The sequence below is a fragment of the Pelodiscus sinensis genome, chromosome 4 (genome assembly GCF_049634645.1).
Source record: "Pelodiscus sinensis isolate JC-2024 chromosome 4, ASM4963464v1, whole genome shotgun sequence".
Lineage (NCBI taxonomy): Eukaryota > Metazoa > Chordata > Testudines > Trionychidae > Pelodiscus > Pelodiscus sinensis.
In genome coordinates, this window is record NC_134714.1 from 78337701 (window position 1) to 78362935 (window position 25235).

A 25235-nucleotide genomic window follows, 5' to 3' on the forward strand; every position below is an offset into this window, starting at 1 on the left:
CAGCCTCTGACAAACAGAGGCCAGGGAAACCAATTCTATCCCCTGGCTAATAACCTTTTATGGACCTAACCTCCATGAAATTATCTAGCTTCCTCTGGCAAGGAGTTCCACAGGTTGACTACACGCTGTGTGAAGAAGAACTTTCTTTCATTAGTTTTAAACCTGCTACCCATTAATTTCTTTTGGTGTCCTCTAGTTCTTCTATTATGGGAACTAATAACTAACTTTTCTTTATCCGCCCTCTCCACAGCACTCATGATTTTATATACCTCTATCATATCCCCCCTCAGTCTCCTCTTTTCTAAACTGAAAAGTCCCAGTCGCTTTAACCTCTCTTCATATGGGACCCCTTCCAAACCCCTAATCATTTTAGTTGCCCTTTTCTGAACCCTTTCCAAGGCCAAAATATCTTATTTGAGGTGAGGAGACCACATCTGTACACAGTATTCAAGATGTGGCTGTACCATAGTTTTATACAGGGGCAGTAAGATATTCTGTCTTATTTTCTATCCCTTTCTTAATAATTCCTAGCATCCTATTTGCCTTTTTGACCGCCACTGCACACTGTGTGGAAGTTTTCAGAGAATTGTCCACGATAACTCCAAGATCTCTTTCCTGATTTGTCATAGCCAAATTAGCCACCATCATACTGTACTTATAGTTGGGGTTATTTTTCCCGATGTGCATTACTTTACACTTATCCACATTAAATTTCATTTGCCATTTTGTTGCCCAGTCACTCAGTTTGGTGAGATCTTTTTGGAGTGCCTCACAGTCTGCTTCTGTCTTGACTATCCTAAACAGTTTGGTATCATCTGCAAACTTTACCACCTCACTGCTTACCCCTTTCTCCAGATCATTTATGAATAAGTTGAACAGGATTGGTCCCTGGACTGACCCTTGGGGGACACCACTAGTTACCTCTCTCCATTCTGAAAATTTACCATTTATTCCTACCCTTTGTTTTCTTTTAACCAGTTCTCAATCCAAGAAAGGACTTTCCCTCTTATCCCATGGCCATGTTATATTCACAAGAGCCTTTGGTGAGGGACCTTGTCAAAGGCTTTCTGAAAATCTAAGTATACTATATTTACTGGATCCCCCTTGGCTGCATGTTTGTTAACCCTTTCAAAGAACTCTAATAGATTGATAAGACATGATTTCCCTTTACAGAACCCATGTTACTGGAAGAAAGTTGGTCTCAAAATATTTCCTGGGTTGTGCAGGACCACAATAAACCTCCTCTCCCAATATCCTTAGACTGCACCTGTTCTACTGGATTCAGTGGTAGGATCAGGCCCTCTGCATTGCTCTCCTAAGCTTAAGTAGCCACAAACCTGGAACATTTTTCTCCTCTGTAGTCCACTGTTTGCTACATCCATATCTTCCTTCCACATCTACCTGCTTCTCTGACTCACATTTTCAATCATTGTCCAGAGCAAACCAAGTGACTGTTTAATGTTGCTGAATACTGTTTACCATTTAGCTCGTACACCTCTTCAGCACGGCGCTCTCTGATGTATGATAATGGGAGATGAGGAAGCTCATTTTTAAAAGAAATGTTTTATTTGGAAATTGAATATGGTGAGCTTGGCAGCTCCTCAAATGATGCAGGACAATATGCTAAATATGCTCTTTTGAAAAGCTAAATGGTATTTGAAATGTAGCCAAGAAGTTGTTTTCAGAGACCTGCAGAAAGAAAAGCATATACTTACAGTGGTAAGTGTTTACATGCCGCCTTTTGTTCTGAGTTGTACTTTAAAGCATAAGCACTAGTTTCTCAAAAACAATTTTGAGGAATCCACTTGTTACTTTTCAGCATAGTGTTTCCGTTTTTTTTATTTTTAACTATTCACATCTATCTCTGATCTGTCCTTATAGGAGCATGGCAGGGGAAAAATCTCAACAGTAAGGAAACCTTTGAAAAGCATGCTCTTATGACAAAGGGACAACAGTATAAGCATTGAAAATCTCATATAATACAAGAGCAAACTACTATATAATATCATGCCTGCCTTTTTCAATATTGATCTGCTTTTAAAGGAAAGACATAAATTCTTCCGGGGAGGGAGAGGAGGGAGGGATTATATATATATATATATATATATATATATATATATATATATATATATTCCAAGATTTCACCCTTGCTCTCCACTCACCACTGAGATTGTCTAGTGTGACAGCTGTGATAGTGGGTCTTATGATATCACTTGTTAGTAGAGAAAAGGAGGGAAAAGTTTCTTGTAGTTCAATCACTGTTGACTAGATAGTCTATCTAGCTTTTATTGATGGCTCAGCCACAGATACCCTATGTAATTTTCAGCACTTTACTTAACCTCTCTCCCTGAGTACCTCATCTGTGAAATAAAAATAAAAATACTTTTCAACCCCACAGGAGTCGCTATTGTGGCAATAAATCTATTTATGTTTATGAAGTGCTCGGATAATATGGTGACAGGAACCATATAAAAGCCTATAAATAGAATAAACTAATCAACTCATTTCATATTCATCCGACAGTGATAACTTGGATCATTGTTGAACTGGGCCAGATTCAAATTATCCTATTTTATGACCAAACCCTAAGCAATCCTACCTCCTTCAGAATCCTACCTTAATAATACAGTATGTAATACTCTGCCATAGTGTGAATGTGATGATGTCGCCATCTTGTGGCAACTGTAACATCCTGAAATACCTTTCCTGTAGCAAAACTAGTGGAGGCCTGGATTTTAAAAGTGGTTGAAGATTCCAGGTTTGACTCTCACTGACTGCTGAGCTGTCTGTGTCTCTGCACTTAGGGTTACTACACCATCATTATCAGAGGTTAATATATAAAAGCAGAGCTGATCATTTTTTTTCAATTAAAAATTACCTTTTATTTGAAATTATATTTTTGGAAGCTTGTTTTCAAAATTTTACAACTTTTTTATTAACAAAGTGTTTTAATTAAATCCATTTTGGGTTTTGAAAAATAAAATATTTGTTCAAATTTAAAATGTTTAAACTTAGTTATAAACCCTAAACATTTTGCCAAAAAAAAATCTACATTCTTTACTGCAAATATTTCTCAATTTACATTTTATTTACTTATACAATCCAACAAAGAAATGTGCATTCAATAATGGGCACAACCCACCCACAGGTATTCAAAACCTAGTGATCAGGTTTTCACCTGTGTGTGTGTGTGTGTGTGTGTGTATGTGCGCGCACACGCGCATGCGCAATTCTGCACACAGTGACAGTAGATGTACAGAAGCCAGATTTGGGTTCACCTTCTGCAAATCTAATCATAAAATAGAACTTCAAATGTATGAGTGTGAAAACCTTCAACCATTCTGTTCCTATTTTCTGCATTAGTGCTTTCTTCTGTGAAACATCTAAAACTTCAGATTACAGGATGATTTCCTTTTAGCTCTGTTATGTCTGAAAGATAATCAGGACATAGTTCTTAACAATTCTTTTAACTATTGAATTGAGGCACTTCAGTAATCCACACCAAGTTTAGCCTGCTGTTTCGGTAACAGATGAGAATTCATCCACCAAGAACTCTTGACCTGATTACTAAACACAAACACTGGATAGCAACCTCCCATTTAGGGTCTATTAACGTTGCCCTGCAGGCAACTATAATGCTTGTTTTAAAAATGGGCTAGAAAATAGCTAGACATGAAAAACATCCAGTTGATAGAAGCGCCCTGAAAGGTTTTGGAGAGCACATTCTTCATTCCATTTTCAATGTTAAATTCTATGGTGTTCTGGTTTATCTTTTATTTATAAAAATATTATATATTGCTAGAAAAATAGATATTAATTTTATAGCAAGGTTTCCCATGCTTATACATCTCATGACCTCCTTCAAACATCACAAACTTCTTAAGAATTTTGGGCAGATTATATTGTATCACCATCAGCATACCAGAAATAAGGTGCAAAAAGTGAACTTTATATATATCTACAACTGAGGAAATAGCACAGGCAGCACTGAAGAATGCATTGTAGACTGGTGGTGTGAACCAAGCCAATGTAAAACTTTATATCATAACGTGTGTCGCTCTTCTGCATTCTTGTTTCTTTGTTTATTTTCCTTTCTGAATGCTCATTGCTGCTGCTCGCCACTGCCCTTTTTATAAAATAATCCATGTTTCTGAATCACCCTTAGCCAGAACTGAGTGACAAAATGACTGGGCAGCATAGGCAACCTTGTGTGAGGTTTATCACAGCAGTGCCTTCAGGCTTTAGTGTTTAGCTCACTCATCAGGTGTTCCAGTTCAGTGACATGTTTTTGTCATGCTTTTGTGCATGGGTGCCAATCAAAACTTGTCAAAGTGGTATTTCGTGCCAGCAGATGAAACACATTAGAAAACACTGGCATTGCTGTTTGTATGAAGACAAACAACTCACTTAGTCTACTTTTAAAGGAGCTGTGTGCAGTTTTGTATGAGTTAAAGGCAAAGCCCACACTGGTACAGGCTGAATGTTTTATTGGCAGGGTGTCTACCAGCCTGCTGTACAGACCTAGGTCTGCACTGAGCTGTGAGTTAGGGTTCATAGATTTAATAATAATCTCTGAGCAGCACACCATTCTCTCTTTTCCACCGTGGGCACTCAGCAGTATCTGGGACTCTGTTTATAACAACATGATGCCCATAAAAAGACACACCATTACAGGACTTGTGTTACATAGGCATTTCTTATTCCTTTAAATGTAAGGATTTTTTTCTTTGAAAAATTGTGCATTATTTGTCCGTGGTCTCCTGGACACATTCAGTAACCTCCCTCACCAAGGATCACAACCCAGATGTGTTCCTATCCTCTTCGGTAGGATTGCTTTATTTGCAAGTTGAATTCCTTTCTCTCACCACTCCTCTGGTGTTTTAGACTATATATATTTTGCAGTAGGAACTGTGACTTACTTGATATTTGGAAAGCTCCTAGTACACAGATACATCAACATGCTACTAAGTAATAATGCCCCACATGAACTCACTTCACGGACTTGGAAGCAGATTTGGATTGTAGCCACACCAGACTAGCTCCATTGATATGAACAAAATAAACAATGTGTTCCTTTGCCTGCGCTTAGTTCTCCTCCGTCTGTTCCCACTCTTAATCCAGCAAGACCTCTTTCTGTGCCTCCGTACACTGTCATCGGCATTGGTGCAACAATCTCGCATGTATCTTCTATCTTGTAGCTCACCCTTCCTGTATCTCTCTGACTCCTCATTGTCTACTGCAACTCCTTTCCAAATATCCTCTCAAAGCATGTCTTTTCTCTCTTGCCTACTGTTTTATGCTATTTTTTAAATAATATTTACTACCTACTGGCTTGCATTTTTATTCTTTAAACCATTTTGAGCTAGTTTTCATGACAGAAGCTATAAAAGCTAAACTCTTGTACCATAGACTTATTTCCCAAGCTAAACCCTTTTACAATATAGTAAGGACCCAGTTTTAATCTTAGTCACACAGCCTACACTAAAACACATTTACTTAGTGCCTTTCATCCGAAGACCCCGAATTGAGTAGCAAAAATTAATTCAATGCTCTCAGCTGCCTAGAAGTTAAGTTGAATCATTATACCCATCTTGTAAGTGGGAAAACTTGAAGAGCCAATAGGTTAAATACCAGATTTAGAGAGAGATTTAGGCACTTAATGCCCAGTGATTTCAATGGGAGTTAGGCACGTGAATACTTTTAAAAATCTGTTCCTAAATGACTTTTTACATGACCAGATAGTGAGTCAGTGGCAGTACAGAAAGAGAAATTTGAAATCATTGGTGAAAACTTTCATGAGAGCCCAAGCTTCTGCTCTAGCAGCCCATGATATTCCCTGCAAGAACACCCAGGAGATATGGTTTGTGGTTTTTTAATGTCACCACTATTCCACTGCATGTGGAATTTTTCCATTTCCCCCCCCCCCCACTCCCTTCCCCCAAAAAGTACCAGAAATACCATAGACTACTAAACTGCTAGTAGATGAAACTACGAAAGATGGGAGGAAATATTTTTTTGTTCAGACTAAGAAAAGAGAGAAGTTGCCTCTTATTGCCAGTTCTCTGGGCCATGGAGAGCCAGCTGTGATTAATATGTTTCCTCTCACTTCCCTTGTCTTTCCTGGCCAAAAAAGTGGACTTAGTTTGCTCAAGGTGATCTCAAAAACAGTTCCTTTGTGGGGTGCAAAGAATCCTGGTACTAATTGAGGCAAGCTATCATTGGAACAAGGAAAGCAATGTTGGAGTGTACCCAAAAAGGAGTAAGAGTAGAATACTAAAGAATCCATAGTTGCTCTTGCTACTGCTTATAGTTTACCACCTTATTGTTCTCCCTGCACTTTTGTTCCACTTCATTGTGTGGTTCTACCTCTTATAATCATCATCTTCTTCTTCTTTAAAAAACTCAATACATTTTTATTTTGTTTTAATTTAGCTTTGGCAGCCATCAGCTTGATGCACCAACTGCTAAAGGCCAAGAGCAAACTCGCTTGCCAACATAGCTTATGTATTCCTGTCAATTTCTGCCTGCTGAAAACATACCTCTTTTTGCAACTGCCAGCAATGGATAGGACATGAGCCAAGAATCAGTCATCAGATCTCTCTTTCCAAGTTGTGTCATGTTACACATTTAGAACCTAGAAAGGGTGCATTTTGTTCATTTCCATTTACAAAAAAAGACAATAAGGTTTAATTCATTTATTGTGCTTTTATTTTAGGTTACTTGATCACAAAGCGGAAGGACAAAGATAATTTTTGTGAGAAAGATGGACGAAAAAAGATTAAAATATTAAAAGCTCCCTAATATGACTTTATTTATTAGAATACTGTACTTCACTGAGCTAGTGATAACCCATTTAGCCGAGTCTAAAAACCTTGGGTTACATGAAGTTGCCAGATATGGTTAATATTTTTATCTATGTAGCTAATCTGAAGCAACATGGAACGCGTACATACTGCACATGAAAATATTACTGTAGTTCTATATCACATTAGACCATGATCCAGTATAGATTGTACTGGAAGGGAGATCCTTCTTCCTGAATGGGGTTATAGGTACTATCACAGTACAAATACATAATGATAATAATCAAACGCCATTGAAACCAATATTATTCTTTCCGTTGATTTCAATCACCTTGGGATCAAACCATTAATAACCTTTTTCAGGGCTCCATTTTGCCATGCTATATCAGCCACCTACAACTATTCTGTGTGATGAGAACTCTCACTTATAATTTAAATCATAATTTATAAATTATGGGTTACAGGACTAAGACTATAGTGTGGCTTTAGTCTGAAAAGGGACTATATAATGATGTTAGACCCAGACTTATTGACTGTAGGTAGCTTCTAGTCAAATGTCATTTGTTTATAAGTAAAATGTTTTGTTTTATAATTACCAGTAATGCATATTCATCCTGGGATCTGAAAGTCAAGCTAGGTTCCTTCCTGCTTACCCATCATGGGTAATAAAGATCCTAGAGGCCTCTTACTGCTTTTACATATTAATACCTGCATAATATCACTGTTTTTATATTCTGCTCTCACTTGAATCTACACAAATCTTTTTATCAGTGTGTGTCTCTACAATTGTAGATGAAGACAGAATTTAGCTGTCCTAATGTAAGCTAACTGTAAAAATGTGCAAGCCAGAATAGAAGCTCGCTTACTTTCCTAATTTTCTGCCGACTCTGCAATGTTTATGGGAACACTCTTTTAAGGAGAACATTTTTGAAAGGGAAATTGTTTGGCACTTGTGACAGAGATGGCTTAGAAATACCTAATCAACTTTGCCATAACCCAAACCCCAAAACGTCTATAATTTATCAGTGTCTCTGTTATTGTGTAGGGCGCATCTGTTACTTTTTAAATTAAAGATGTAGTTTATAATTTTATACAAATGGTCACCAATTCAAACTGTTTAAAATTGCAATGCTTATTAATGCAAAGGCTATGGTGGCTTGGAATGCTATGGTCACAATATTTTATTATTTTGTTTAACTGAATTTGTTTAATACTACAGTTGTAAGGCAGGAAGTTTTGGGGATAGGTTTGCTGAGATGTTTGTTGAGAGGTAACACAGATTCTAGTTGTTCATTTTTTCTCTATATCCAAATCATTTATCCACATGAGAGAAGATTTGTTGGGAAATGGTAACACCTCCTGGCAACTCAGAATGTGATATTAATGGTAAAGTTTTCCACTTCTTTTAATTGATTACATAATTTATATAGCCCCATTGAAGATGTTTCATGCTCTACTGACAAATACAAACAAAAGATCATTACCTGAAGATGTTACATATTACAGACTGTGCTGATTGGGGAAAAAAAGAGAATAATAAAGAGTGAAACTTCAGGCATCTTATTTCTTTGCTGAATCAGGACCATGGGCAGATATATGGAACTCATGGACAGGTATACAGAACCTCCAGGTACTTTGTTACACTAATTACTGTAATTCAGTTGACTCAATACTCTTCACATTCAGACCTTAATTTTAATTGATTTTTAACTTTGCCAAACTAACTATTTTCACTAAAATTTTCTATGCTGTTTGCCTGCTTCAGGCTGAAATTATCTGAAAATTCCAGAGAAAAAAAAGTGTAGATTTCTAAGAATACTAGGAAAAATAAGTTGACTTGACAATGTTTTTTTTTTATCCTCTCTTTCATTAAGAAACTTTAGCATGTTCACATGGACACAGTAACCACAGTATATTGTTCCCAAGAGAAACTCATCATCCGCTAAGACAAACTAGCATTCTTTCTTGTATACAAGAAAGGAGGACCCCTGATTCGAATGGAGAAGATAGGGTGATCAACTGGTTATCTGAGATGTTTGTATACTAATGCGAGAAGCCTGGGCAACAAACAGGCCCTGGCTCAGTCCAAGAAATATGATTTAATTGGGATAACAGAGATTTGGTGGGATGACTCACATGACTGGAGTGCTGTCATGGAAGGGTATAGACTGTTCAGGAAGAACAGGCAGGGGAGAAAAGGAAGATGAGTTGCACTATATGTAAGAGAGCACTATGATTGCTCAGAACTCCAGTATATATAGAGGGATAAAAACCTGTTGAGAGTCTATGGGTTAAGTTTAGAGGTGAAAACAACAGCAGTGATGTTGTGGATGGTGTCTACTACAGGCCACCAAATCAGGTGGATGAGGTAGATGAGGCTTACTTCGGGCAACTGAGAAAAGCTTTCAGATTGCAGGCCCTGGTTCTTGTAGGGGACTTCAATCACCCTGACATCTGTTGAAAGACCAATATGGCAGTACACAGGCAGTCTAGGAAGTTTTTGGAGAATGTTGGGGATAACTTCTTGGCAAAAGTGCTGAAGGGTCCGACCAGGGGCTGTGCGCAGGTTGACCTTCTGCTCACAAACAGGGAGGAACTAATAGGGGAAGTAGAGGTGGGTGACAACCTTGGAAGCAATGATCATGAGACGGTAGATTTCAGGATTCTGACCAAAGGAAGAAAAGAGAGTAGTAAAATACACACCTTGGAATTCAGAAAAGCAGATTTTGACTCCCTCAGAGACCTGATGGGCAAAATCCCCTGGGATGTTTACATGAAGGGGAAAGGAGTCTAGGACTGCTGGCAGTATTTTAAAGAAGCCTTCTTGAAGGCACAGATAGAAACCACCCCAATGCGTAGCAAGAGAGGCAAACATGGTAGGAAACCAGATTGGCTTACAGGGGAAATCCTTGGTGAACTTAAGCACAGAAAGGAAGCTTACAAAAAGTGGAAACTTGGACAAATGACCAGGGAGGGGTTTAAATGTATAGCTCGAGAATGCCAGGGGGTTATCAGGAAGGCGAAAGCGACTGGCAAATGTTGTGAAGGCTAACAAGAAAGGTTTCTACAGGCATGTTAACAAGAAGAAAATGATCAGACAGGGTGTGGGGCTCTAACCTAGGCTGTGTCTAGACTACATGGCTCCATCGACGGAGCCATGTAGATTAGGGCTGTAGGCAAAGGGAAATGAAGCGGCAATTTAAATAATCGCTGCTTCATTCAAATTTAAATGGCTGCTGCGCTGAGCTGACAAACAGCTGATCAGCTGTTTGTCAGCTCAGCGCGTTAGTCTGGACGCTCTGCTGTTGACATCAAAGCCCTTTGTCGACCAACCCGTTATTCCTCGTGGCATGAGGTTTACTGGGGCAGTCGACAAAGGGCTTTGATGTCGATGGTGGAGCGTCCAGACTAGCACGCTGAGCCGACAAACAGCTGATTAGCTGTTTGTCGGCTCAGCGCCGCAGCCATTTAAATTTAAATGAAGTGGTGATTATTTAAATCACCGCTTCATCTCCCTTTGTCCAATAAACAAATCTACATGGCTCTGTCGATGGAGCCATGTAGTGTAGACATACCCCTAGTGACAGATGATGTGGGGAAAGCTGAAGTACTCAACGCTTTCTTTGCCTCTGTCTTCATGGACAAGGTCAGCTCCCAGACTAATGCACTAAGTGACACTAGATGGGATGAAGATGGACAGCTCTTTGTGGGTAAAGAACAGGTTAGGAACTATTTAGAAAAGCTAAATGTACACAAATCCATGGATCTGGACTTAATTCATCTGAGGGTACTGAGGGAGTTGGCAAATGTCATTGAGGAGCCCTTGGCCATTATCTTTGAAAAATTGTGGAAATTGGGAGAGATCCCGGATGATTGGAAAATGGCAAATGTAGTGCCTATCTTCAAAAAAGGGAAGAAGGACGATCCAGGGAACTATAGGCCAGTCAATCTTACCTCGGTTCCTGGAAAAATCATGGAATCCTTAAGGAATCCATTTTGAGGCACTTGGAAGAGAGGAAAGTGATCAGGAATAGTCAGCATGGATTCAAAAAGGGCATGTCGTGCCTGACCAATCTGATTAGCTTCTATGATGAGGTAACTGGCTCTGTGAACGTGGGAAAGTCAGTGGATGTGATATACCTTGACTTGAGCAAGGCTTTTGATACAGTCTCCCACAATATTCTTGCTAGCAAGTTAAGGGAATAAGGTTTGGATAAATGGACAGTAAAATGGATAGAAAAATGGCTAGAAGACCGGGCCCAGCGGGTAGTGACCAATGGCTCAATGTCAGGATGGTGGTCAGTTTCTAGCGGAGTGCCCCAAGGTTCAGTTCTAGGACCGGTTTTGTTCAATATCTTTATTAATGACCTGGGTGAGGAGATGAATTGCACCCTCAGCAAGTTTGCAGATGACACTAAGCTAGGTGGAGAGGTAGATAGGCTTGAAGGCAGAGATAGGGTCCAGAGGGACATAGACAAATTGAAGGATTGGGCCACAAGAAATCTGATGAGGTTCAACAAGGACAAGAGCAGAATCCTGTGCTTGGGACGGAACCAACAGGCTGGGAACCAACCAGTTAAGTAGTAGTTCTGCAGAAAAGGACCTGGGAGTTACAGTGGATGAGAAGCTGGATATGAGTCAACAGTGTGCCCTTGTAGCCAAGAAGGCTAATGGTATATTAGGTTGCATTCAGAGGAGCATTGAGAGAAGATCCAGAGATGTGATTTTCCCCCTTTATTTGGCTCTGGTGAGGCCATATCTGGAGTATTGTGTCCAGTTCTGGGCTCCCCACTACAAAAAGGATGTGGATGCATTGGAGAAGGTCCAGCAGAGGGCAACCAAAATTATTAGGGGGCTTGAGCATATGACCTATGAGGAGAGGCTGAGGGAGTTGGGTCTGTTTAGTCTGCAGAAGCAAAGAGTGAGGGGAGATTTGATAGCAACCTTCAATTTACTGAAGGGAGGTTCCAAAGAGGACGGAGAGAGGCTGTTCTCAGTAGTGACAGATGGCAGAACAAGGAGCAATGGCTTCAAGTTGTAGTGGGAGAGGTCCAGGTTGGATATTAGGAAAAACTATTTCACTAGGAGAGTAGTGAAGCACTGGAATGGGTTACCTAGGGAAGTAGTGGAGTCTCCATCCCTAGAGGTGTTTAAATCTTGGCTTGAAAAAGCCCTGGTGGGAGAGGGGAAGAGAAAGGCGGGGAGAGGGGAGGGCAACTAACATGATCAGGGGTTGGGAATAGGTCCCAGATGAAGAGAGGCTACAGAGACTGGGACTTCTCAGCTTAGAAAAGAGGAGACGGAGGGGGGACAGGATAGAGGTCTCTAAAAGCAGGGGTTGGGTGGAGAGGGTGCATTCAGAAAAGTTCTTCATGAGTTCCCATAAAGAAGGACTAGAGGACACCAAAGGAAAGGAATGGGTAGCAACTAGTAAGAGAAAGTTGTTCTTCTTCCCAAAGCAAACAGTTAACCTGTGGAAATCCTTGCTGCAGGAGGCTGTGAAGGCTACAACTAGAACAGAGTTTAAAGGGAAGTCAGATCAAGTCATGGAGGTTGGGTCCATGGAGTAGTCTTAGCCAGGGGGTAGGAGTGGTGTCCCTGCCCAAAGTTTGTGGAAGGCTGGAGAGGGATGGCACGAGACAAATGGCTTGGGCACTGTCTTTGGTCCATCCCCTCCAGGGTCCCTAGTGTTGGCTGCTGTCGGCAGACAGGCTACTAGGCTAGATGGACCTTTGGTCTGACCCAGGATGGCCATTGTAAGCTCAGGGCTCAGGGTCGGGGGTCTCAGTGGACTCCCTTGATTTTCATGCACACCTGCTCCTGGGTGGCCAGGCTGGCAGCTCTCCTGCCCTAGACGGCCACTTTCCTGTGCCTAGTGCGGAGATCGTGGACGAGGTCCACGATGTCTGCACTAGCCCAGGAAGGTGCCCGCCTCTTGCGGTCCAGGGCAAGCTCCCGGGAGCCGCCAGCCTGGTCCCGGGAAGAGGGGGTGGGCTGGGGGACATCGGGTGGGTGGCTCTGTGCCGTGCCAGGTGCAGGGTCTGCTGGCTGGGTGCTGGCAGGCTTGCACCTGGCACGGGCACTGTAGCCAGCCTGTGCCCCTTTAAGGGGTCCGGGGCTGGGAGGGGGGCATAGAGTTTCCCTGGTGTTGGCCAGAGTGGCCACCAGGAAAACCTGGGGAGGGCTAGCCTCCCACTAGTTCGAATTAAGGGGTTACACACCCCTTAATTCGAACTAGCTAGTTCGAACTAGGCTTAATCCTCGTAAAATGAGGTTTTCCTAGTTCGAACTAAGCGCTCCGCTAGTTCGATTCAAATTCGAACTAGCGGAGCGCTAGTGTAGCGGCTATGAATGTTAGTTCGAACTAACGTCTGTTAGTTCGAACTAACATTGTAGTGTAGACATACCCTTCTTGTGCAAGAACACTGATGTTCTAATGTGTGAGATAAGTGCTCCTTGCGCAAGAACTGTGATGCTCCCACTTAGGAATCAGCCCTCTTTCATAACTGTTCTTATGCAAGAGGCCAGTGTAGACAGGCAACATGAATTTCTTGCTCAAGAAAGCCCGATGGCTAAAATAGCCATCGGAGCTTTCTTGCACAAGAGAGTGTCTACAGTGGCACGGATGCTTTTGCGCAAAAGCACATGCCAGTGTAGATGCTCTTTTGCGCAAATACTTTAATGCAAAAACTCTTGTGTTAAAAGTATTAGAGTAAAATTTTGCCAATGTAGACATAGCCTATGATTCTACATCAAACACGTTTAATAGTTATTTCTCTCTTGAATTTCTTACTTAATTTATTGTCCTGTTTCCTTTAACTTTAAGTACCGTGCTATTTGATTGAAACGATGGTAAAGTACAGAATTATCAGACAGAGATGCATTGGCATTTGGTTCTTCCATTGGTGCTTGGTCCTGCTATGAGTGCAGTGGACTAGACTTGATGATCTCTTCAGGTCCCTTCCAGTTCTAGTATTCTATGATTCTATGTGCAGAGGTAGAGGTGAAATTTATTTTTAGTGTAAATCATCTGAAAATAATCACAAATTATTTTGTGAAAATTTCAGTATCAGTCACAGGGCTGGTATAGAATTGCTTCTTCTGTTGGATTAATTAATTTAGCAAGTCATGTTCATAAAATGTGCCTTCAACTATTTTTCTGGTTATAATTATGCATCATGATCTAGATCAGTGTTTCTGAAAGTGCAACGCGAAATCACTTTGAGAATCACATTAACTGGCTGCCCTGATGTGTTTATTTACTGGCACTGCAGCCACGGAGCCTTATGACTCCCATTGGCTCTGTTTCATCCTTTGCAGCCAAGGGGAGCCATGGGAAGCGGTGTGGGCCAGGCCACTGCTTTCAGTGGCTCCGCTTGGCTGCAGAGAGTGAAACAGAGCCAATGGGAGCCATGAGGCTCCGTGGCCGCAGCGCTAGTAAACAAACACACCAGGGCAGCCAATTAATGTGTTTCTCAAAGTGATTTTGTGGCACACTTTCAGAAACATAGATCTAGAGCAACATTTTGCCACCTTCACAGCTCCCCCGCCCCTTTTTTTTCTTGTTTAAACTAAGAGTTAAGGGAATAGAAATAAATTTGTCCGGCATTGCTGGCCAACTAGATAAGCTTGAACTTTGATTAAGTAAAACCTTTTTCTCAGTTTATTCCACCAAATTTCTCATTTCTTTACTTCTAGATTGCTCTCAGAATCAAAAGTAAGAGTGATGAAATAACATATAACTAAAGCTATTCCACATTTTTTTTCCAGCCTGAGTGGAAGCATAGAAGTAGTAAGAGCAAACCAGCTTTCATGAGATTGCTAGCTCAATTTTGTTAACTCATAGATATGAAACGTCAGATTAAAAATGAGCTAGTACTAAAAATTTTCCCTAAGAAGTTTTATGCATGATTTTGTTCATATGGTCTAATATCAAAAGCAAATCAGAATCACTGTAAATCCACTGATTACTCATAATTATCAGTAACTATCTTCCCAAACTTTTGGGGGCCACTAGTTGCTGTTGTCAGTTAGAGAAGCCTTAAGGCTGCTCTCACTCATGCCAGGATACTTGATCAGCACACAACTGTATGCACAATTGTGGGATTGCAATGATGTTTTATAACCACACCCCTTTCCTTCTGTTTTACAGTGCCTGCTCTTCACCCACATCCATGAAGTGAGGGCACAGTGTTCCTACCCATACAGACACAGGAAAATGAGCACAGGAACATTAACAGTGCCATAAGTAGTTTTTATAACAGAGGTTCTCAGTGTACAGCTGCAAAATAAGTTTCAGGGGAATTGAGACCTCTATCTTCTTCCCCCTTTTCTAGCCCTTTCATTAAAAACTAAAACTTCTATCCATTTTTGTTTCAAAAATTACCTCAGCAAAAAGTCTAAACCAGGAGAGTGATGCCTCTCTGGATTTGCAAATAGCCTGAAAGAGTAGCTTAGTGACTGGTGTAGTTTGAGGCTGCTTGGTAGTGTTGATGGCCTATGAATACAGACGGTCAGTCTAGAAGATCTGATGGTCCTTTCTGATCCTAAACTCTGTTCCTATACAATATAGGTTCTCAAACAGAGCAACCCATTTCCTGGTTATGATATGAACATAGATTGGAAGGTGTCATGATCATGAGGGTTAGCCAGCAGCCTAGGGACTAAGGGGTTAACTATACTTAACCCAGGTAGAGTTGGCCAATAGGAATGTAAGTAGGAATTTCAAATTGGGACAAAGAATTTTTTGTTTTTTCCCTCTCCTTTGTCTCTGGGCAGTTTCTCTCCAGCTACTGAGGGGGACAGACAGAATATCTCCCTCCAAGAAAAGATTTCACTATCTGTAAGTAGGGTAAAGTTTAGATAAATCCATTAGGTTTTATTGTTTTATGGTTTGGAAAATGGTATCTGATGTCTTTGCATTTAGAAATGGGTTTTGCTCTCCTTTGTAATTATGGTGGGTTTCCCCTCCATGAGTATATTACTTTGTTACTTTTCCATCTAGTCGTCATGCTTGCAACAGGAATATTGTAGTGATAATAAAAGTTCTTTCTTTTTTCTTTTTATTAACCTGGTATTGGTTAATTTTTGTGTCCTGATTTGTACTTTAAGGGTGAGATTTCCCAAGTGATCTCTCCCCTGATTTTCTTATCATAACTTGGGTGGTGGCAGCGGAGTTTTTATCCCCAAAATCTAGGTTGCTAAGATTTTGGGGGGAACTTTTTATCAAAGCCTGGAAATATAAGGTTTTGGGGTACTTTTGCAGGCCCCCACTTCTGCCATGACAGGAGGTTATTCTATTCTGCCTTTCTTATACTGCTGTATGGAAGGGGAGAAGATTTCTGACTAACCCTTGGCCCTCTACAGAGACATCCCCTGTCACGCAGTAGATGTTATCCCCGTGAGGAAAACGTTGATTTATATTTTTTTCATTAAAGTCAGTCAAAGCAAGGAGCTTTTTACCCTGTCCCCCAAAAGATACATGCACATAAGTGACCCAAAGAAAATTTTTGAAATAGAATGGACATTTTTTTTTCCTGCACAGTTACTAAATGGAGGCATAGCACCAAGATTAGGTGAATAGAGGCTAATAATAAAAAATGCTCACTACTGGCACTCCCTGAGTTACGGACATCTGAATTATGAATATTGACACATATAAACCACTTCACAGGGGTGGAAGCCAGTGTTGGGGCAAACTTGTAGTAATCTGAACTCTCGCTTAATAGCAGGCAGTACCCCTCACGAGCGTTTTAAGGGTTAGGGTGGCCCTACCACCCCGCCTCTGGCTGAAAGTACACCTAAGGGTGTGGAGGAGGTTGGGCAGAGGGTCTGGATACTACCCCACTGGGGAGACTCTGCTCCTATGGTGGCTGCAGAAACCATCGCCGGGGGGGAGGGAAGGGAGGGAGAGGAGGGGAAGAGGCAGGGGATGGGACTGGCCACAGGAGCTGTAGCAGAGCCTGGGGGAGGCGGGGTGCCCACAAGTCCCCATTTTGAATCTCCACCTACCTCATCTAATTGAACCTGCCGTTCCTCAACCAGCAGCATTCAAGGTTAAATTTTTTTTAAAAAAAACTGTTTCTACTATTTTTCATTGCAAATGCACAGTATTTTAGCTACATTATGAATTAAATAGGCTTTTGTGGGTTAGTCTGGGAACTTAATTAACATTTATAACATTATTTATATGGGAAAATGCATTCTGAGTTCCTAACAACTGACTTACAAACAAACTTTTGGAACACAACCTGTTCGTAAGTTGGGTACTTCCTGTATTATTTAGGGGTTAAAAGCAGCATGCTCTTCCAAATGGCAGATCCAGTAATATTGGAATATGAGCTATAAGAGAAAAGGTGTAGACTGATGAATGCAAGTGCTTTAATTTTCTTAAATAACATATTAATAAAAGTATTTTTAAACTGTCCCTGAACATATGTAGCAAACTTTTTTTGTTGAGGCGTACAGAAAACAGCTATTTTCATATGGATTCAGATAGTTTTCAACTAATAAATATTGTTATTTACTAATATTGCCAACTGTTTTACCAACATGATGGTTATTACTTATCATGAAGTCTTTTACTAATAGCTTTTTAATGAGTAATAAATAATTTCTCTATTAACATACAAGGTACTAATTTGTTCTACCCAAACACTCATTCCTCTTCTGCTTACAAAGTACATATTCAAAATTGTGAATTTCCTTATTTTATAAAGTACAAATAATCATTCAATAAATAAGTGATACTTCAGAAGTTGCAAGGTACTAATATGCAAGTTATTTTTATTGTTATCAAAATTGCTTATAATGCAGGACATGTTTGAATTCCTTATTGGGATTCATGGATCCTCATTCTACAAGAAAGTACGTTGCCTGAGTAAAAAGTTCAAAACCAGGTCAAAGGCACTTGATAAATAGTGATAGACAAATTATAGAATCAGATATAGTATAACATAATAGTTTTGCTTACTAATTACAAAACCGTTCAGGGTAAATAGATACAGCATTCTTTTGTCCATTAAATTACAATAAAATCAAATAATTGTTCATTTATTTACTTCAGATGAAATCCTAATGTTATATTTTGTTTTTACTCAGACTTTTTCTGGAAAAACACCCATTAATTTCAACAAAGCCAATGGGAGTAACCTTATTGTTCTTGTTGTCCAGGTTTTACTCAATATTTTACTCAGGCCAAAAGCCATTAAAGGAATTAGTAATTTCAATGTTTATTTTTATCAGGCAGACTGGGTATAGGACTGTAGTTTCCTACATTCCAGGTAAATACCCTATCCACTTGCTAAAAGTATAAGAGAGGCTGCTTTTTTTCCCTCCAACTATTTTGTCTTGGGTAGGCATGCTGAGTTGACACCTACACTAGAACCACAGAGTTATAAACAGCTCAGGAATTGAAGTGGTCTCTACTGGCACGTCTACAGAGCAGTGTTATTTTGGAATAACTGATGTTCTTCTGAGATAACATAGTGCTCATCTATGCTACAAGTCTTTATTTTGAAGTAATGTCGGGCAGGAGGACTTCTTACTACAACTCATGGTAACCCTCATTTCATGAGGTATGTCTATACTAGCCCCCTAGTTCAAACTAGGGAGGGTAATGTAAGCATTCGAAGTTGCAAATGAAGCCCGGGATTTAAATATCCTAGGCTTTATTTGCATGTTCCCGCCCAGTCACCATTTTGAAATTCCACTAAAATTAATTGTTACATCTCATTCCAGGAGTAGTAACAGTTCATTCAAACTAAGGACTTAGTTCGAATTGCCGTTTCACTGCTGCGTGTAGCCGCAGGCAGTTACTTTGGGCTAGTGGAATTTCAAAATGGTGACCAGACGGGAACATGCAAATAAATCCCAGGATATTTAATTCCCGGGCTTCATTTGCAACTTCGAATGCCTACATTAACCTCCCTAGTTCGAACTAGGAGGAGTAAGGTAAGTTGAAGAAAGAGTTTTCTTCCTTCAACTTGTGCTGTGTAGACAGCACCAAAAACTGAAGTTATTTCGATTTAAGCTATGCAATTGATGTACCTGAAGTTATGCAGCTTAATTCAATTTTAGCCCTGCAGGGTAGACATACAAACTTTTAACAGTTAGGGTAACTCTGAACAAAACATGGCTTTTCTTTCAAAAGTTTACAGCTGAAACCAAAGTCCCTCTGAGGATCCAAGCCTCATTTTCACTCAAGTGGATGAGTAAATCCTGATGTATGGAGTTTTCTCTGAGTAAGGAAGTAGTAAAATTGTATAATCTTTTCAGGATTTGTTTCTTGGTATGATATACTGCTGTGAAGAGGGGATGAAACTTCTATCAGCTGTGACTTGAGGGGCTCAGTGAGACTTAAATGGTTCTCGAGGCTTGTGTTTGCCCACTGCGAAGGATAAATGTCTCCCTTTGTGAATATATTTAAAGAGAAAATATGGACAGGTAGATATCTATTAAGTCGAATTCTGCTGAATGTGTAAGCTCCTAAAAGATCTTAATGTAAGCGGTGGCTCAGTGATTGTGTAAGCATCTTGTCATTAAATTATTGGCTGTGCTCAGTGATACAAAATAATGTCATGCAAAAATTTTGTTTACTCTTTCACTTTTTCAATGTGACTCTGTCTCCTATGGGGATCTTTTCCTCCAGTATTTTCACATCTATAGAATTCTTATGATTCTAGATGAATATGTTCTGACAGCCTGCATCTATTTAGTATACAGATTTTATGTTTATCAGAATTCTGCTTTGGTTCAGGGAACTTCTGGTGGCTTTTTTTTAATGAAAAATAAGCTATTTCCATACAATTGTTTCTAACAGTATGTTCTTGATTGTACTGTACTCGTGGTGAGTGCTTCAGTAATGTACTTTATTTAATCTGGTGACTGAAACCTTAAGACTTTTTATTATTAAAATTCTAAGTAAACATATCTGAGATGCATTTTTTTCCTTGCAGCTCTCTTCCTATCCCTACTTGGAAGGCATGGTTCAACTATCATTTACACAAATAACTCTTTGTGGATTGGTATAGGTACACCAATGTAAAACCCGTGTAAATGACATCAGAATTGGACTAGAACCCTCAGCATTTCCTTGCACACATTCAATAAATGTTCCCAACTATAACTTTACAACTTTTAAAGCTCTTGAGGCTCTACAAAATGGAAAGCAATTCTCTTCAGATACCATTAAACTCACTCCTTTAGGACTTGGAAACTGGTGAGGTAGTTACCATTCTGTGACCATACACCCTTCATTCCCTAGGGGGCTAAGCTTACATCCTTTCATCTGTGATATAAAATTGAGAATCAAAGCTCTCTTCCTCACTTAGGCCTGGTCTACGCTAGACCAGTCAGGTCAGCTTAAGGTATTCCAACCAGCTACTCAAAACGCATATCTGGATTCGGTTTACCTTAAGCCGAGCCACAACAGAGTCTACACTGTGGGAGGCTGATGTAGATTGACCTCTGAAGGCCGTAGACCATTACTTCCTACTAGAACGAAAGGGTGAATAAAGATACAACATATAAAACTAACCACCACACCAATTTAAATACTTTACTATTACAGGCAGTCCCCGAGTTACGTGGATCCGACTTATGTCAGATCCGCAGTTACGAACGGGGCCGTCTCCCTGGTCTCCAGCAGACCAGGGAGAGGAAGCAATGCGGCGGAGCATGTGGGCAGCGGACAGCCCAGACACGTCTGGGCTGTCCGCTGCCCACGAGTTCCGCGGCTTTGCTCTGCTTTGCTCCCCGTCTCCCTGGTCTGCAGACCAGGGGGACGGGGAGCAAAGCAGAGCAAAGCCGCGGAGCCCGAGGGCAGCAGGACAGCCACGGCGCATCTGGGCTGTCCCGCTGCCCCTGTGCTCCGCGGCTTTGCTCCGGGCGCCTGTGGTACAGCAGCTGGGGCGCTGCCGGTTGGTCCTGTAGCGCCGCTCTGGGCGCTACTGGACCAACCCAGCAGCACCCCAGCTGCTCTTCCCCAGGCGTCCTGATTCATCTACTGCTGGTCAGTTTCAGCAGCGGCTGAATCAGGACGCCTGGGGCAGAGCAGCTTGGGTGCTGCTGGGTTGGTCCAGTAGCGCCGAGGAGCGGCGGCGCTACTGGACCAACCCAGCAGCACCCAAGCTGCTCTGCCCCAGGCGTCCCCAAGTCAGCCACTGCTGAAACTGACCAGTGGCTGACTACAGGAAGCCCCTGCCCCTGGCTTCCTGGAATCAGCCGCTGATCAGTTTCAGCAGCAGCTGACTTGGGGATGCCTGGGGTTCTTAAGTTGAATCTGTATGGGTATGTCTACACTACAAAGTTAGTTCGAACTAACTTAGTTCAAATTAGTTAATTCGAACTAAGCTAGTTCGAACTAACGCATCTAGAACTAAAAACTAGTTCGAACTAGCGTTTTGCTAGTTCGAACTAGTAAGTCCACATTGAGTGGACTCTGAACAGGGCTTAAGGATGGCCGGAAGCAGTGCCGGCAGGGCATAAAAGGAGGACTTAGAGCATGGAGATGCTGTCTCAGGCTAGCCGAGGGCTGCGCTTAAAGGGTCCCGACCCCCACCCCGGACACACAGTTCTAAGGGGTGCCCCGCTTGCAAAGAAGTTCTGGCTTGGAGTGCCCTGAGTGCCCACACTGGGCACATCACACCACTCGGCCATCAGCCCGGCTGCACTTGCCGCAGGCTGCCATCTGGGGAGAGGGAGTAATTGGGGGGCTGCAGGAGAGCTTCCACCCCCAGAAGCCCGCAGAGCCAGCCCAGTCCTCCCCATCGGGGGCTCGTACCCCATTCCTCCCTCACCTCCTTCCACTTACCCTTCCTTAGCCCCCCTTCTTATTGATGTACAAAATAAAGATAACGTTTCTTCCAACATTGACTCTGTCTTTATTGAAAAAAACTGGGGGAGACTGGGAAAAGGAGGTGGGAGAGGGGAAGAGAAAGGCTGGGAGAGGGGAGGGCAACTAACATGATCAGGGGTTGGGAACAGGTCCCAGATGAAGAAAGGCTACAGAGACTGGGACTGTTCAGCTTAGAAAAGAGGAGACTGAGGGGGGACAGGATAGAGGTCTCTAAAAGCAGGGGTTGGGTGGAGAGGGTGCATTCAGAAAAGTTCTTCCTGAGTTCCCATCAAGAAGGACTAGAGGACACCAAAGGAAAGGAATGGGTAGCAGGCTTGAAACTAGTAAGAGAAAGTTGTTCTTCTTCCCAAAGCAAATAGTTAACCTGTGGAACTCCTTGCTGCAGGAGGCTGTGAACGCTAGAACTAGAACAGAGTTTAAAGGGAAGTGAGATAAAGTGATGGAGGTTGGGTCAATGGAGTCCTATTAGCCAGAGGGTAGGAGTGGTGTCCCTGCCCAAAGTTTGTGGAAGGCTGGAGAGGGATGGCACGAGACAAATGGCTTGGTCATTGTCTTCGGTCCATCCCCTCCAGGGTCCCTAGGGTTGGCCGCTGTCGGCAGACAGGCTACTGGGCTAGATGGACCTTTGGTCTGACCCAGTACGGCCATTGTAAGCTCAGGGCTCAGTGTCGGGGGTCTCAGTGGACCCCCTTGATTTTCATGCACACCTGGTCCTGGGTGGCCAGGCTGGCAGCTCTCCTGCCCTAGACGGCCACTTTCCTGTGCCTAGTGCGGAGATCGTGGACGAGGTCCACGATGTCCGCACTAGCCCAGGCGGGTGCCCGCCTCTTGCGGTCCAGGGCAAGCTCCCGGGAGCCGCCAGCCTGGTCCCGGCAAGAGGGGGTGGGCTGGGGGGCATCGGGTGGGTGGCTCTGTGCCGTGCCAGGTGCAGGGTCTGCTAGCTGGGTGCTGGCAGGCTTGCACCTGGCACGGGCACCGTAGCCAGCCCGTGCCCCTTTAAGGGGTCCGGGGCTGGGAGGGGGGCATAGAGTTTCCCTGGTGTTGGCCAGAGTGGCCACCAGGGAAACCTGGGGAGGGCTAGCCTCCCACTAGTTTGAACTAAAGGGCTACACAGCCCTTAGTTCGAACTAGCTAGTTCGAACTAGGCGTTAGTCCTCGTAAAATGAGGTTTACCTAGTTCGAACTAAGCGCTCCGCTAGTTCGATTCAAATTCGAACTAGCGGAGCGCTAGTGTAGCACCTATTAAAGTTAGTTCGAACTAACGTCCGTTAGTTCGAACTAACTTTGTAGTGTAGACATACCCTGGGTAAGTCAGAACTGGCGTCCAGATTCAGCCGCTGTTGAAACTGATCAGTTTCAGCAGCGGCTGAATCTGGACGCCAGTTCCAACTTACATACAGATTCAACTTAAGAACAAACCTACAGTCCCTATCTTGTACGTAACCCGGGGACTGCCTGTACTTTAAACAACTAATACATAGTTTATCCCATACCTATCAAATCTGTCAATCTATTGTACTACAAAAGCACCTCTCAGGTAACAGAAAAAATGGCAAGGGCCCCAATGTCATCAGGAAAATTGAAACCTGGATGCAAAGCTACCATTTCAAATAGTTATTAAAATTAATAAAGAGTCATAAAGAGTGTCTTTAAATAAATCCAAGGTACTCCGGATCTGCATTGGATAACCCAATATTGCTTTCTGTTAATTACTTCTGACTCCTTCAGTATCTTCATGTTACACAATGAGCTTTTTGTCCTTTTCAGAAACAAGATGACAATTTCCAGCAGGTTCTCTATGTTCATAAAGGGGCAAACCTGACATTTTTCAGAAACTTCTTCCTGCAACTGCTATTCATCAAATCAAATCAGACTGAGTCTGCCAATTAGAGGGAAATTTGGTTACCTTGAGTTTCTTAATTGGCAATTAGCTGCTTTGGCAGTCAAGGATGAATCAGCATCTCAAAACTGGGTTCAAAAACTGTTTCAGAAATGTGATATTCAGTAAAGTAGGGGTCAAAAAGCATAAATGTATTGTGCTAGAAAAGAAACTGTTGATGTCCATGCTGAAAGGAAAGAAATGTAAAAGGGGATAATGGAGGGTACAAAATGTTTGCATAAATTTTCCATTAGTATTAATCGTTAGTGATAGCTCAGAAAGAAAGTACAATGTTCTGAAAGCTATTTTTCTCTCAGCCTCCTACTTATTGCCAAAAAAAATCAACCAGGAATATTGGAGTACAACTCTGTCTGATTCATAGACAATAAAGCCAGAAGTGATACCTACTGTGATATAATCTCAGCTCCTGTATAACTCAGAATATATAACTTTTTAAGGGAAAAAATTTGGATTTTAAAATTGCCAGTGCTCGAGAATTCAGCACAACTCTTGGTAAACTTATGAATTGTAAGTTACTCTCACTATATTAAAATGTATACCTTATTTATCATTTGAATTGGTCCATTTTTAATTTCCAGTTATTGGCTCAGATATACATTGATCTGCTAGAGTGAAGGGACAATTATCAAATTTTTGTTCTCTGTATAGGTACTTAAAAGCAATGATCAAGTCACCCCTCAGCTATAAGCTATATCTATCTCAAGATAATTGAATTCCTAAAGTCTATTACTAATCATTTTATCAATCTCCTATTTATCAACATCCTTCTTCTACTGCGAACACTGGAGTTGGACACAGTATTCCATCAGTGTTTGCACCTCTACAAAATACAGAGGTAATAAAATGTTCCTAGCCTACTTGATATTCCTCTGGCAACATGTTAGACAACATTTCTACAGTAGCCCATAATGACTTGTAGTTCAGCTAGGATTAGTTTTCAGTTCAGAGGTTCTTCACATAAGACCTTAACAACTGAATCCTTTCCTGCTCCAGATGGATTTCTGTGAAACTATTTATATAGACAGTTGTTAACTCAGAGCTATTCTCTTATTAAAACGTGACTAGTAGACCATTATGTAGTAATTGTCCAAGGCAATATGGCTGCATCACAATAGTTGTTTACATTTTTTATCCCTGTGTTCTGTGCTTTTCTTTATCAAGGTTTAATCCCAAAATTCTTCCCCTCACTATTCTACATGTTGCTGCCCTGCTGCATTTCAGTGATGAAATTACAGAGGAAAGGACATGTACTAAATCAACTACAATTATTATTATTCTACAGAAATCATCTAGATTGAATATTATTTGAGGGTACCCATCAGCAGTCACAGGAGTCTGGCCTTTCAATGTTTCTTTGTGATCCCATATTTAAAAAACAAAACAAAACAAAAAAACCCACCAGAAGAGCAGAGTATCACATTGCAGGGTGGTCTTTAAATAAAGCCGATGACGAAACATATGTCCTAATGCAATAAACAAACGTAATGATTGGGCACTCAGTGGCTTGTCAGTTTCTTCTTCCCACAGCATACATTGTCTTTGGAATAAAAAAAGAACATCACTAGCCACTATGACTGTGTGGGCTTGTTTCTGAATTCAAACTTTCCATGAAAACATTTCTCCATTATGTCCTTAAATCAGAACTTGTCATATGTCAGTGTTTAAAATATGAATG